Source organism: Anabrus simplex, chromosome 1 (genome assembly GCF_040414725.1).
Source record: "Anabrus simplex isolate iqAnaSimp1 chromosome 1, ASM4041472v1, whole genome shotgun sequence".
NCBI lineage: Eukaryota > Metazoa > Arthropoda > Insecta > Orthoptera > Tettigoniidae > Anabrus > Anabrus simplex.
In genome coordinates, this window is record NC_090265.1 from 927,495,977 (window position 1) to 927,511,115 (window position 15,139).

The 15,139-nt window shown below is 41.9% G+C and overlaps 1 protein-coding gene across 3 annotated transcripts in view; it reads right to left on the bottom strand.

Annotated features, from left to right (window-relative positions):
* The window catches only part of Spn (Spinophilin), a 294,699-nt gene that overhangs the window by 166,478 nt on the left and 113,082 nt on the right, over positions 1 to 15,139 (bottom strand). For all 3 annotated transcript variants that reach the window (XM_067136664.2, XM_067136663.2, XM_067136660.2), the window contains exon 2: positions 3,116 to 3,185. The gene's annotated coding sequence lies outside the window, so the exon portion shown is untranslated. The remainder of the gene's footprint in view (positions 1 to 3,115; positions 3,186 to 15,139) is intronic.

Sequence of the window (15,139 nt, forward strand, 5' to 3'; positions counted from 1 at the left end):
CTGGGATTGATGAAGGGGGCCAAAAAATTGTACGATGTGGAGATTGTCTTTTTGTGCTTTCACGTTCGTCTGTGTCATCTTTTATATCGCTCCCTCTTACCATACTGAACTGTTGTGATGTTTATCCCATTACTGTACGTGTTTATTTTCATGATCCCTCTATAACTATGACTGGATGCACAGGCTTTTGGTGACGCTGGGATAAGAAATAGCTGGGAACGAATTGGCTGTGCTTAACTGAGTTACAGCCCAGGCATTTCTCTGATGTGAAAATAGGTGAATCATCTTCAGACCTACCGACAATAGGGTTCGAAATCGCCATCTCCTGAAAGAAAGCTTACAGCCATATGATTTGCACTATGCAGCAAACTTGCTTAGTCAACCCAGTAGGGATTATGTAGTACAACAACAATTCAAGTAAAATTATAAACAGAATGCTTATACAAATTCTGGATTAATGCATATTTAAAATTTACTCAAATATGTTCTGTACAAATAAGACAAAATACATGCTGAAATGAAATGAGTTGATTGAAAATGTAAATATGGCAATGTTTAATAATTATAATTAGTTTTGTGGTTTAAAGTTATAAATTCTGACATAACCAAATTACTGTGCACGTGTCCAAAACTACAATATTGAAAGGCATGCTTTCAAAAAACATCTTCAGAAATGTTGTTCCTTAAATTGCTAACTTTGTTTCAACCTTCCTCTCAAAAGATCCTGCTAATCTTCTTCCTCTTCTGCTTTTCCTATACCTGTGAGGTGGCGGGTGCGAACTGTGTCGCACAAGTGGAATCGGCCCTGTTTTACACCTGAATGCCCTTCCTGATACCAACCCTATGTGGTTGGTATTGTGGTATGAATATGAAGAGGAGAGTGTTGGGACAAACACAAACACCCAGTCCCCGTGCCAGAAGAATTAATCAAACGCGGTTAAAATCCCCGTCCCGTCCGGGAGTCAAACCCAGGACTCTCTGAACCGAAGGCCTCAGCACTGACCATTCAGGGGTTGGACTAAAAGATTCTGCTAATACTATCTATTTTTGGTAACTCACAAGAAATTACAAGCAGAAACACACTGTGTATAAGAGAGCACAACAAATACGAGGAAATAACTAGAATTGCGTATGTTCAACAGCACAATTGCTACTAAGATGCAGCCATTGCGACCAGTAAGCCGGTCGCTTATTCCCGGCGCGCGCCGGTCACATAATAAGGTTTTTTTTTTTAAATTCTTATGCTCATTAAGGTAAGAGTGAAATTCAATGTTATTACCTCCCAATTCTCCATTTCATTCATCTGTAATTAATAATTACTTCAACTAGGATCACAGACACAATCTGAACAAGCATTCTAAATTTACTGAGATCTCAAACATTAATGACAGTCCTTTTTGGTATCACACTTATTATTATTATTATTATTTTTTTTTTTTTTTTTGCTAGTTGCTTTACGTCGCACCGACACAGATAGGTCTTATGGCGACGAATCACACTTATTAGTGGACATGTAGAATATTACAAGCTGGAAGCTGTGGGAGATATATGTTTGCGGACGTCATTGTCGTGTGGGGAATAAACGGGGAGTAAGTACAAGGCCAACTGGAGATATTGAGAGATTACATTGGCAATTATGGAACGAAAATAAACATGGAGAAAGGCAAGACAATGGCACGGACAAGATAAAGGGAAAGGAAAGGTACTATAAAAATTGGGGGACAAGACCTTGAAATTGTAGAAAGCTTCAAGTACTTGGGAAGCGAACTGGTGCAAGATTGGTCATGGAGATCAGTAAAAGGATACAACAGGGGAATGCAATTTACTGGAGTGTGAAGAACTTCCAAGCAAGTATAATGAGGTGATGTACGTACTATTGCCACATAATGTCTTACTGTATATGCGGAGACAGTGGGACACTGACTAAAAGACAAGAGAGTGGAATCCAGACCAGCGAGATCATTTTTAATGTGATAGGAAAGAAGAAAATCAGAGTGGAAAAGCTTGGAGAGAAATAAACCGAGATAGTTTGGACGTGTCAAGATGATAGAAGAAGGAAGGATACTTACTGGAGATGATGGAGGTGAAGACTCAAGGAAGAGGAACGAGAGGTAGACCCAGAATAAAGTGGTTGGACTCATTCATGAAAAGAAATTACGGCTGGATAGAGGAAGAAGGAAAGATGCTATTAACGTCCCCACACAGCAGGAGGTGGAGAAGAACAAAGTTGATGATGACGGCGTGGCCGCAGCGGCGGCAGTGGAAATCCAGCAACTGAGCCACAATCCTATTAAGACCTCCGAGAAGAATTCCTAAAATTGTCTCAGCGTTATTTTAATATCATTATCATATTTAAAAGATTAAATGTTCTTTCTTAAAGCCGAATATCTTCATTCAAGTTTTTTCTATCATTCAACGAAGAACATTTCAGAAAAATCTGGAGAGTGGACTTTGGTCTTTTATGGCCAAATCCTGGCCTCTTGTTGCAAGGACCAGTGTTACATCACATAGAATGCTCCAACAGCATTAACACCTTAATGAAAGAGACACCCACTCTCAAAAACCTTTGCAATAACTTGAGGTATCTTAACTTCAATTACTGGTCTGCTGGATTAGACCGATTTAGAGTGGTTTCAAATTGCACTAACTCAAAAAGATTTTTGGTGATGAAAGGACAGGGAAAGGGTAGGACTAGGATGAAGTGGCTGCGGTCTTAATCACGGTACAGCCCCAGCATTTGGCTGGTGTGTAAACGGGAAACTACGGAAACCACCTTCAATACTGATGATGGTGGGGGTTGAACCCATCATCTCCTGAGTGCAAGCCTACAGCTATGGAGCCTGAACCACACAACCAACTCAATTGGTACAAAACTTAGAATTATGTCAAAACAGCACAGAACACGCCCTTCCTCCACCATTCCACTCTAAACAACCTACAGAAAAAATAAAGTACATCAATATAATAGGGCAATCACAGGAGAATATTTCTTCACCAATGTATCTGTGAATACAATCAGAAAAAAAATCAATACTGGTTAGGCAAAAAGAATTTTAAATTTTATTTCTTAAAAGAAGTAATCTTACTATGCTGACAGTATGATAATATTTCTCACCTCAACTTCGAAAGCTGGAGGTCATTTCCCAACATGGTTGCATTACTCTCACACTTGTCCACCACATTATCTGCAAAACAGAATAGAAGCGTAAGTCCACAATGAAGAATAGAGATGCTTTACAATACTTCAAGAATAAAAAGATATGTATAATATGACGAGACAAGGTAAGTATTAGACTGTGAATATATAATATTGTAAGTTATGATCCATCAATTTACGGAAAGTTTCAAATGAAGCCAACAGGATCCTTAGTACTTAATAGTACCTATATTTTTCTTAATTTCTGACATACATTATCATTATAGACTGTTATGCCTTTCAGCGTTCAGTCTGCAAGCCTCTGAGAATTTACTAAACGTCGCCACAATCCTCGATTTACAACTAGTGTTGTGGCCTCATTTAGTTCTATACCTCTTATCTTTAAATCGTTAGAAACAGAGTCTAACCATCGTCGTCTTGGTCGCCATCTACTTCTCTTACCCTCCATAGCAGAGTCCATTATTCTCCTAGGTAACCTATCCTCCTCCATTCGCCTCACATGACCCCACCATCGAAGCCGGTTTATGCGTACAGCTTCATGCATCGAGTTCATTCCTAAATTAGCCTTTATCTCCTCATTCCGGGTACCCTCCTGCCATTGTTCCCACCTGTTTGTACCAGCAATCATTCTTGCTACTTTCATGTCTGTTACTTCTAACTTATGAATAACATATCCTGAGTCCACCCAACTTCCGCTCAATCTCTAAATCCTTAGAAATAGTTTTTAAATATCATCCAAAGTGAAGTGAGAAAATGTCCCATTTTTAACGGAATAGTACTGTTTTTCAACTTGCTGTCTCAGTGTCCTGACAGGCTTTGTTGGAATGCCTTTGCCCTGTTTTGCTAGATGTAATACGTCTTATGTTTACAGAAAGAAGATAAACAGCCAAACAGACAACAGTATTACTCAAAAAGTTATGAAAAATGTATCATATTTATAGTAAACAGACTATGACTATTTTTTTATTTTTAAAATAAAAAATAAATATGCATAATGCTGTACAATTAAGGGGAGGTTGGCGTTGCAAAGCCTTCAGCAACGGTAAGTATCCTGTTTTCAGCTTCAGAAAATATGGTCATATTATCTAACAGTACCGTTTAGAGTTAACAGTACGATAGTTAAATAAAAGCACAAGATCAACAATCTACTACACAAAAGCATCAAACATTGCAATAAAATCACATTTTAGAAGATATACAGTAGAAATACATTTCAAGAGCAAAGGATGAGGTGAAATAAATACGCAATTGCATATATTAAATATAAGAAGGTTGTTTTATTATTTTATCTGTAAATATAATTCGTTCAATTCCCTTCAACCAATGACGATGTTATTAGTACTGATGTTGCCATTCAATCAAATACTACATCTGCATTTACGGGAAGTCGCCCAGGTGACAGACTCCCTATCTGTTGTTTTACTAGCATTTTCTTAATAACTGCAAAGATACTGGAATGCCAGAATTTTGCTATAAACAGGAGGTTATTCAACACGTCGGTAAATGTACTGACAGGGAGCTCTCTAATTTTGGTTCTCTAAAATGTCAAAGCAGGCGGCTGTCTGATCAATGAAGAAATATCCCGATTAAAATTTAGAGACAATTCCAGACGAGCCCGCCTGGTGGCCATGATCGTTAAGGCGTGAGGTCTACATGGTCTGACACTATGGTTAGCCGGTTCGAGTCCCGTTGGTTGATAAAAATTTCATCATCAAAATGTTGGCCGGCAGGGTAGGAGGTGGTGGTATACAATTTAGCATCACTAGATTGCGTGCCAAAAGCCTGATTCGATTCCAAACCTCTCCGTAGTGTTCACATGGAGTGAGAGTATACGAGCTGTTGATGGCGATTCGTCCGTCGCACGGGAACGTAAAGCCTTGAGCAGATCCTTTCGTGCTATTCGACATGAATAGGATACGTGCCGGTATCGAATTTTACCCTCTCCCTATCATCAAATATCACGTCAATCATTTGATCTCATTACCTCCTCCGATGAGGTTGACTTCAGGAAGGGTATCCGATCGTAAAAAGTCGCTACGAAGATTCATCTTACTTCATACCAGACTTCGTAAAAAAAAAAAACGGAACAAGGAATGGACATACAATTACAGAAGAAAATTTATTTTCGTAATGCATGTAAGCGCACAGTAACACTGGTTAATGGATGTTATTTTAAGAATCAAAGAACAAGATTATAATTCGCTAGTAACCTCAACTCAATGAGGAAGAGAAAAAATCAATTCCTCTTAGGAACAGAAGGTATCAGCTAAAGGAAAGGAAAGGAAAGGAAAGGAAAGATTGTGAGCCTAATACCATCAGGGTGGGAAGAGAACAAGCCACTACCCTTATACGATGTTGGATAGGAAATATTAAATTTATATGGGACTGTCACGAGTGAATGTGTTCGGTTCCACAGCTAAATGGTTAGCGTGCTGACCATTGGTCCAAAGGGTCTCGGGTTCGATCCCGGCCGTGTCGGGGATTTTAACGTTCATTGGTTAATTCCGATGGCTCGAGGGATGGATGTGTGTGTCGTCTTCAACATCGGAATTCATCATAGGTGGGGCCCACTTCTCATAGCCGCGCAGGTCACCTATCAGGTGTCAACTGGTTTAACGTCGCACCAACACATCAAAGGTTTTCGGTGACGGAAGGATGGGAAAGGGCTAGGTTTGGGAAGGTAGCGGCCGTGGCCGTAAGGCACAGTCGCAGCATTTGCCAGGTGTGAAAATAGGAAACCACGGACACGTTGGTAAGTCGTGTATGCTTCCAGCAGCATCAAATCGTTTATTTAGGTAGCAAATAGCTCGCCTGGACGATGCTGCAGTTTGAGGAAATTTGTCAACAAACAGTTGCTCAACACAACAAAACAACAACACAATCAGCAATGCAATCAGCTGATGACAATTGCTTCCCAAGTACTGCACCAACCAACATTAGCATTATTACATCACATGCGGTGGTTTCCATTCAAAGCAACCTAATCGATAAACACAAACATTATTTACTAAATTTAACCTCCCAAATTCCAGGCAACCATGCTAAACGTATGAGTTTTCAGATAATTTCCGTTAATGAAATTATTTTAACCTCTAAGGCTCGAGTTCCCAGCATTCTGTAACGCATGTATGCTTCGAAGACGAACGAAATCAGATCATTCAAGTAGGAACTTCTATTTAAATATTTTTAAATAAAAGAAAATTCGTTTGGATATTCTTCTTCAAATGTTATCATTGGTTTCCTATTCAGTTTGCCTAGACTGCTTCATGCTCTTCCAAAGAGATTTTAAATCTTAATATAGAGACAGAAAGGAGTGCACTCAGCATATTGACAATTGAGAAGTATATCAGAACCCTTCTCTCGGCAATCCTTGAAATGCTTTTATAATGTGTCTTGTGTTAACTCCAGGCGAATGCCACGCAAGACCAACTGCGCAGAGTCGAGACCATGCGCCATATAGTTGGTTAGATGCTTGACTTCTATGGCCAATCGATTGACCCCTAAAGAGTGCTGAAATGACGAGATCTAAGATAGTAGATTTGCTAGTGGATCAGTGGTAGTATGTCCGACTCATGATCCCAAGTTCTCGTGTTCGATCCTGGGTGAGAGAATCGATTTTCGTAAGGTGGTGAAAAGTCTTGCACTTTATGTCATTGTTGTTGGCATTCAAAGATCTCCGGTGGCGTGCTCAGTATCTCCCGACAAAATTAAATTACGCCAGCTTAAAAAAAATTTCATCGCACCGACACAGATAGGTCTTACGTCGACAAAGGAATAGGAAAGGGCTAGGAGTGGGAGGAAAACGACCGTGGCTTAAGGTGCAGTTCGCAGCATTTTCCTGAAAATGGGAAACGACGAAAAACCATCTTCATGGCTGCCGACAGTGGGGTGCGAACAAACTATCTCCCGAATGCAAGCTGACAATTACGTGACCCAAAATGCGCAGCTGCAGCCGTAGGATCTGTTCGATAAAATTTCGCATTTGTTGCTAGATAGCAGCAAAATCAAAATACCGACACTGGCAGACAGGACGCCCAGATGACCACTTCAGAAGGACTGCGATTTTGTAGCCGAACCATCATATTATTATTATTATTATTATTATTGTTATTAATATTATTATACAGTATGTAACAATATGGTACGGACAAACTTTCAGGACACGTTCCATGTTAGAAATTCAATCCGTCGCATTGAATCTCGAATGCGTTGATGTATCTCTGTATCCATATATCAATGCTAATGGAGGGCATTTTTATTATTTCATTTAAGAAAGAGTCATGTGGTATGTTGGTACGTGTTCCTGACTCTTTCGGCTGAGCTATTTAGAGTTATAGAAAACAAGTTAATATAAGGAAAGAACTTCATTGGGGTAATCAAATAAATGGAATTGTAAATGAAGGGTACAGATCCCTGCACATGATTATGAGGGTATTTAGGGGTTGTAGTAGGGATGTAAAGGAGAGAGCATGTAAGTCTGTGGTAAGACCCCAACTACAGTATAGTTCCAGCGTATGGGACCCTCACCAGGTTTACTCGATTTGAGAACTGAAAGAAATCCAAAGAAATAAAGCTCGATTTGTTCTGGGTGATTTCCGACAAAAGAGTAGCGTTACAAAAATGTTACAAAGTTTGGGCTGAAAAAACTTGGGAGAAAGAAGACGAGCTGCTCGACTAAGCGGTGTGTTCTGAGCCGTCAGTGGAGAGATGGTGTGGAATGATATTAACAGACGAATAAGTTCGAGTAGTGTTTTTAAAACTAGGTAAGATCACAATATGAAGATAAAGTTGGAATTCAAGAGAACAAATTGGGGCAAATATTCGTTTATAGGTAGGGGAGTTAGGGATTGGAATAATTCACCAAGGAAGATGTTCAATAAATTTCAGATTTCTTTGCAATCATTTAAGAGAACGCTACGAAAACAATAGATAGGGAATATGCCACATGGGGGATGCCCTAAATGCAGATCAGTGTTGATTGATTGATTGATGTAAGTTTCCGGATCCCTGACAATATAACTTTCTTCTTCTACGTGTGAGGAATGTGTCCTGGAGGGATGTTTTTTTACAAGATGCTTTACGTCGCACCGACACAGTTAGGTCTTATGGCGACGATGGGATAGGAAAGGCCTAGGAGTTGAAAGGAAGCGGTGTGAAAATGGGAAACCACGGAAAACCATCTTCCGGGCTGCCGACAGTCCGACTCGAACCCACTATCTCCCGGATGCAAGCTCAGAGCCGCGCGCCCCTAAATGCACGGCCAACTCGTCCGGTAAAGGCGGTTTTAGGTCATGTTCAGATTTAGCAACACCGCCTCACAAAGCCCATTTCAATTTGCCCACCTGATTGGCTAACTTCTAAAATTACAACGCCGCGAGATATCAAAATACACTGACTGACAGAGCAAATGCAACACCAAGAAGGAGTGGTCAGAACTTTATGCCAATTGCAGGGTAGACTTACGTCACTGAGGTATGCTCATGATGTGAAATGCGCCGCTGTGCTGCGCACGTAGCGAACGATAAATGGGACACGGCGTTGGCGAATGGCCCACTTCGTACCGTGATTTCTCAGCCGACAGTCATTGTAGAACGTGTTGTCGTGTGCCACAGGACACGTGTATAGCTAAGAATGCCAGGCCGCCGTCAACGGAGGCATTTCCAGCAGACAGACGACTTTACGAGGGGTATGGTGATCGGGCTGAGAAGGGCAGGTTGGTCGCTTCGTCAAATCGCAGCCGATACTCATAGGGATGTGTCCACGGTGCAGCGCCTGTGGCGAAGATGGTTGGCGCAGGGACATGTGGCACGTGCGAGGGGTCCAGGCGCAGCCCGAGTGACGTCAGCACGTGAGGATCGGCGCATCCGCCGCCAAGCGGTGGCAGCCCCGCACGCCACGTCAACCGCCATTCTTCAGCATGTGCAAGACACCCTGGCTGTTCCAATATCGACCAGAACAATTTCCCGTCGATTGGTTGAAGGAGGCCTGCACTCCCGGCGTCCGCTCAGAAGACTACCATTGACTCCACAGCATAGACGTGCACGCCTGGCATGGTGCCGGGCTAGAGCGACTTGGATGAGGGAATGGCGGAACGTCGTGTTCTCCGATGAGTCACGCTTCTGTTCTGTCAGTGATAGTCACCGCAGACGAGTGTGGCGTCGGCGTGGAGAAAGGTCAAATCCGGCAGTAACTGTGGAGCGCCCTACCGCTAAACAACGCGGCATCATGGTTTGGGGCGCTATTGCGTATGATTCCACGTCACCTCTAGTGCGTATTCAAGGCACGTTAAATGCCCACCGCTACGTGCAGCATGTGCTGCGGCCGGTGGCACTCCCGTACCTTCAGGGGCTGCCCAATGCTCTGTTTCAGCAGGATAATGCCCGCCCACATACTGCTCGCATCTCCCAACAGGCTCTACGAGGTGTACAGATGCTTCCGTGGCCAGCGTACTCTCCGGATCTCTCACCAATCGAACACGTGTGGAATCTCATTGGACGCCGTTTGCAAACTCTGCCCCAGCCTCGTACGGACGACCAACTGTGGCAAATGGTTGACAGAGAATGGAGAACCATCCCTCAGGACACCATCCGCACTCTTATTGACTCTGTACCTCGACGTGTTTCTGCGTGCATCGCCGCTCGCGGTGGTCCTACATCCTACTGAGTCGATGCCGTGCGCATTGTGTAACCTACATATCGGTTTGAAATAAACATCAATTATTCGTCCGTGCCGTCTCTGTTTTTTCCCCAACTTTCATCCCTTTCGAACCACTCCTTCTTGGTGTTGCATTTGCTCTGTCAGTCAGTGTATTTTGATCAAATTATTTATCAGTATGACCACCCCACTAATGCTCATATACCCGGTTCATGTTGTTCCGACTACTCTGTATAAGCCATGCTGATAATCTGACATGTTTTAACAGGTATCAGAGGGGCTAAACAGAGTTATTGAGATTCTTTCCCAAGCCCCCTGAAACCTACAGCGTTTTGAATTTCCTAGTCACCTCCTCACCTCTGCGAACGATACGGATAAATATGACTATCAACTCTACATCACCACTACCACCGAGCGAGTTGGCTAAACGGTTCGGGGCGTGTAGCTGTTAGGTTGCATTTGGGATATGGCGAGTTCTAATCTCACTGTCGACAGTACTGATAGATGGTTTTCCGTAGTTTCCAATTTTCACATCAGGCAAATACCGGGACTACTGAAACTTAGGTAAGGTCACAGCCACTTCCTTCCCACGTCTAGCTTTGTCCTATCCCATTGCAGCCATAAGACGTGTCTGAGTTGGTGCGACATAAGGCAGTAAAAGAATCGACATTGCCACAAGCTTCGTCCAAAAACATCGAATTGAATTATTTAGGTAAATATGATATTTAACATCACTAACACAAGGAGGACTGCCATGTTTGTAAATAATGAATTTCAACGGATAATTCTAGAAGTTCTTGTTCTGATTATTATTATTATGATTAATATTATTATTGGATGAATGATCAGTGTGATGTCCTTCAGTTCAGAGGACCTCAGGTTCGATTCTCGACCAGATCGAGACTTTAAATGCGTACCGTAAGTCTGTAGTTAATTCCTTTGATTTGGGGACTAGGTGTTTGCGTTTCTCACTAAACATTTTCATCTACACACAACATTACACTACAACTAGATATAGGATATATAGTAAGTAATATACAGTAACTAAATTATTAAAATAGAGTTAGAATTCAAGAGGACAAATTGGGGCAAATAATCATTTATAGGACGAGGAGTAAGGGATTGGAATATATTATCAAGGAAAATTTTCTATACATTTCCTATTTCTCTGAAAATATATAAGAACAAGCTAGGTAAACTATTAATAAGGAATTTGCTACCTGGGCGTCAGCCCTAAATGCAGGTCAGTAATGACTGATGGCGTAACAACAACAAAAAACAACGTAATTCACATTATCTATCATGAAAGTGCCTTTTCAAAAAAAAAAAAAAAAGTTAACTGCTTTATAGGAATCCAGTCCTGTAAATGTGCAATATATGGCACAAAATATTGGGCGAAGTGAAGTTCATTAAGAGCTGATAAGCATCTTCAGTGTTTCAGCAAGAAAATGAAGTGATCTCATTTTGCACAGTATGGTAAGGGTTTATTCAAGGGAGTGCTCAGCAGTGAACCGCTGCCAATGATGTAATAAGATAGAAATGTTCCACCTGGGAGGATTATTTCCTGCCTCAATCATATTCCGTATATTCCAGTCGTTCTCTCATGGAGATGTCACTCGAAGAGAAGCTGCACTCCACCCTCTTGCCACACGCCGTTGCCCCTGGCAACCAGAATCGAGTGTTTCCATGGAAACCTGCACCCCTTATACACCAAGATGCCAAGAGCTCCCCAGTTCTCTCAGCCTTGCTTTACATCAAGAACATTTTATGGATAGAAAACAAGTGAAGTTTGGACGGCATACAAACACGTTCATCATAATACACGTGTCGAGCGGCAGTGTGCTCATTAGGCTAATGGAGTCTGTCTGCGTTACCAACAGTTCTCGTCTATGCTACCAGACAAAAACTAGAAAACGATGCCTATGAAGATCAATATAAGGGGGAAAATACAACGATAATCTTCAGCGAGAAAAATGATATAAAACTAGATAGAAAAACTGTCAACTTATAATTTGTACAATATCAAGTGACTTGCGAAGTGTTCTTAGTTTTGTGGTAGTCTAAGAAACATAGCCAATCACCTAGTTACTATGCCCATTAATATAATAATCATTATGATCATCGTTATCATCTGACACACATGCAAAAAGTGGCAAATTTCGGTTTAGATTGATGATAGTTATTTCCTTGTATGGCAGACCCTCCGACAAGAACTGTATTGTGTGTGGTGCACGAGTTGCAGGAACAGCACAAACACCCAGCCCCCAAGTCAAAGGAATTAACCATTCAAGATTAAAATCCCAGACACGGCTGGGAATTGAACCCGAGGCCCGTTGAACCAACTGCCATTACACTGACCAATCAGCCAAGCAGCTGGACATCGGTTTAGACTGATGACTGATTAGTGATTAGTTATCTTCGTTGAACTGTTCCTAATGTTTCGCAATCATATTCAAGAACAAATTGTTGTCCAGAACGCATAATAGAGTTCTAATTCATCCTCCACTGACCAGAGTTGAACTCAAAAACTAGCTCAGTAACAGTCAACATAAATATTCGCTCAGATTAAATCTTACAGGACTGTTTTACTTGATCTTGGTCATCAGTCGTCATCGTCGTCTTCTTATAGCTGCCTCTGTGGATCTGTGGTAGATCGGCCTCCGGATCCCAAGATAGCAGGTTCAAACCCGACAGAGGTAGTCGAATTTTTGAAGGGCGGAAAGAAGTCCATTCGACACTCCATGTCGTACGATGTCGGCATGTAAAAGATCTCTGGTGATACATTTGGTATTTACCCGACAAAATTAAATCTCAGCCACAGACGCCCAAGAGAGATCCGGTTTACTCTGTCTGTCATCTAACGGACCTAGAGTAAAACGGAACGTCGAAATTGACGAGCAGACAGCCAGATGGCGTCAAATCGAAATGTCTGCACACGGTAGCTGAGGCCATACGATTATTATTATTATTATTATTATTATTATTATTATTATTATTATTATTATTATTATTATTATTATTATTATTGCCGTCTTATTATTTCGCTTTTCCCACAACTTGTGGGGTAGCGCGTAAGAACTGTGTCGTACATGTGGATATCCTTCCTGTCGCCAACCTTATATGAAAGGATGTATTAACTACAACAATGTTATTGGCTGTACGTCAAACTATTTTTACGGTTTTCGGAGACGCTGAGGTGCCGGAATTTAGTCCTGCAAGAATTCATTTACGTGCCAGTAAATCTACCGACACGGGGTTGACGTATCTGAGCACCTTCAAATGCCATCGAACTGAGCCAGTATCAAACCTGCAAGTTGGGGTCAGAAGGCCAGTGCCCCAACTACTGCGTGTTTCTGTGGTGGCTGGTAGTGTGGTGCGTTGTCTGAATATGAAGAAGAGAATGTTGGGACAAACACTAACAACCAGTTCCCGAGCCACAAGAATTAATCACACGCGATTAAAAACCCCGGCTCGGCAAATGAACCAGGGACTCTCTGACCCGAAGGCCTCAACGTTGATCATTCAGCCAAGGAGTCTGACTATCTTGGTCATTAGTATCGCGTATTAATAGTCTGTATGAAACTTATCTGAATATCTGCATTGCTGTGCTGTCTCATCTGTATTCTTTACAGCTATAATCAGAAGGTATGTACGGAAACTTCATATCCTGAACCTTAAGAAAAAAAATTGCAGTAATAGAAACAGTAATAGAAAATCTCATCGAGGACAGTCGAAGACAGTAGACAGCAGTCAGAATCCGATTAGTCAACTTCGGTTTCCAGTCCACATGAGGCCTGTACCTGTTTCTGGCACGTTGCTTCCATTTACTTGTGCTAGACTCCTCACTTTCATATTTCCTACCGACCTCCATTGTTCAAATTCTTGCTCCTTTCTCACCCCGATAGTATGGGTTTACGAGATCTATGGAGTTTTTCACGCAGTTTTTATAGATACCTTCGATCTTCGATTAGTTCCTTCTGCTTCCACTGAAAACTTAAAACACCCCCATCTTTTCCAACAGATTAGCTGTTCGTCTATTATCTCGAAACACTGCAGTAACAGTGATATATGTGCATGGTACTGATCTACAACGCTACAAATCTTAAACCCATCACTACCGTCTCACACATCTTTAATGTACGGCTCGGCGTCTCCGAAGACCGTAAAAGTAGTTAGTGGGACGTAAAGCAAATAACATTATTATTATATAATTTACGGCTCTTCCAGAGACTGTTTCTGATGCCCCTGCATCTTCATCACTCTTTCATGATTTGGATGCGAGGTAGCACTGCAGCTAGAGGACTTAATACGGCTTGAGCTTACGCTCTTATCCTTCAGAGGGAAACAGGATATTAGAGGTATAGTCAAATCGTACAACACACGTCGCAGGAGCGGTATCATTTCAACCAAATGCAAAGTAGAACGTCTCGGTTGAAAGTACTATACCAGTCTATGCATTACAAAAACGTGTGACAGAGGAAGGACAAAATAAGGAACTCTCAACTGTAGATTTGTCCCTAGATGAGTTTGAGATTGTTTCAACTTACAGTACTTCACCTCTCCTACCTGACATCTTCAGACCCTGGTGGCATTACTCTTGATAGGTTTGAAAGATCTCGGCAGGCCCTACCGGGTTTTCTTTTGCCGATGCTTTCACTAAATGAGGGTCGGACCTCGTTCAATTTTTTCTTCTGATTACAGTTGAGGGGATGTTTGCCTAGTTGTTCTTCTCTTCTTAAAAATAGACGGGGACTGTGTCGAAGCACGGCCATAAGCCTTTTGGGCGTGGAATAAGTCGCACGATTGTTGGATGGCTACCCTCTCATTTTACGAATGTTTGTGAAATCACTCATCTCCAGCGACTCGATTACATCTTTTCTATTTTCGGACGTATCTATCTCCATAGGCTAGATGGGGGCAGTAAGTTAAGACGTACTCGGTTGCGGCTCAAGCGCTCGGCCGACTCTGCTTTCTTACGTTTAGTCGCTAAAAAAAGACATGGTATTGTATGTTCCTCGCACTTAATATTTTATCAGACTTAATTTTAATTGTCAAAATACAATTCACCTCCCGTATAGATGTAAAGCTTGTGGAAACCCACAATAAACATACTGTTACATGGTAATGCAACTCTCAGCCCTCTTGAAGACCCCTTCGGTACTTCCAAGAAGGTATACGAGAGTCAAGCTGGGGAGCTACCAGCCCGTCTACGGGTACGTGACGACCTCGACTTCTTTTCTCCGTTTCATCCGGTGTCTTCGTAGATGTTCTGGAAGGCGAAACTAGAAAAGACTCGTATCCTGGCCACACCCCGAAGATACTACGTAG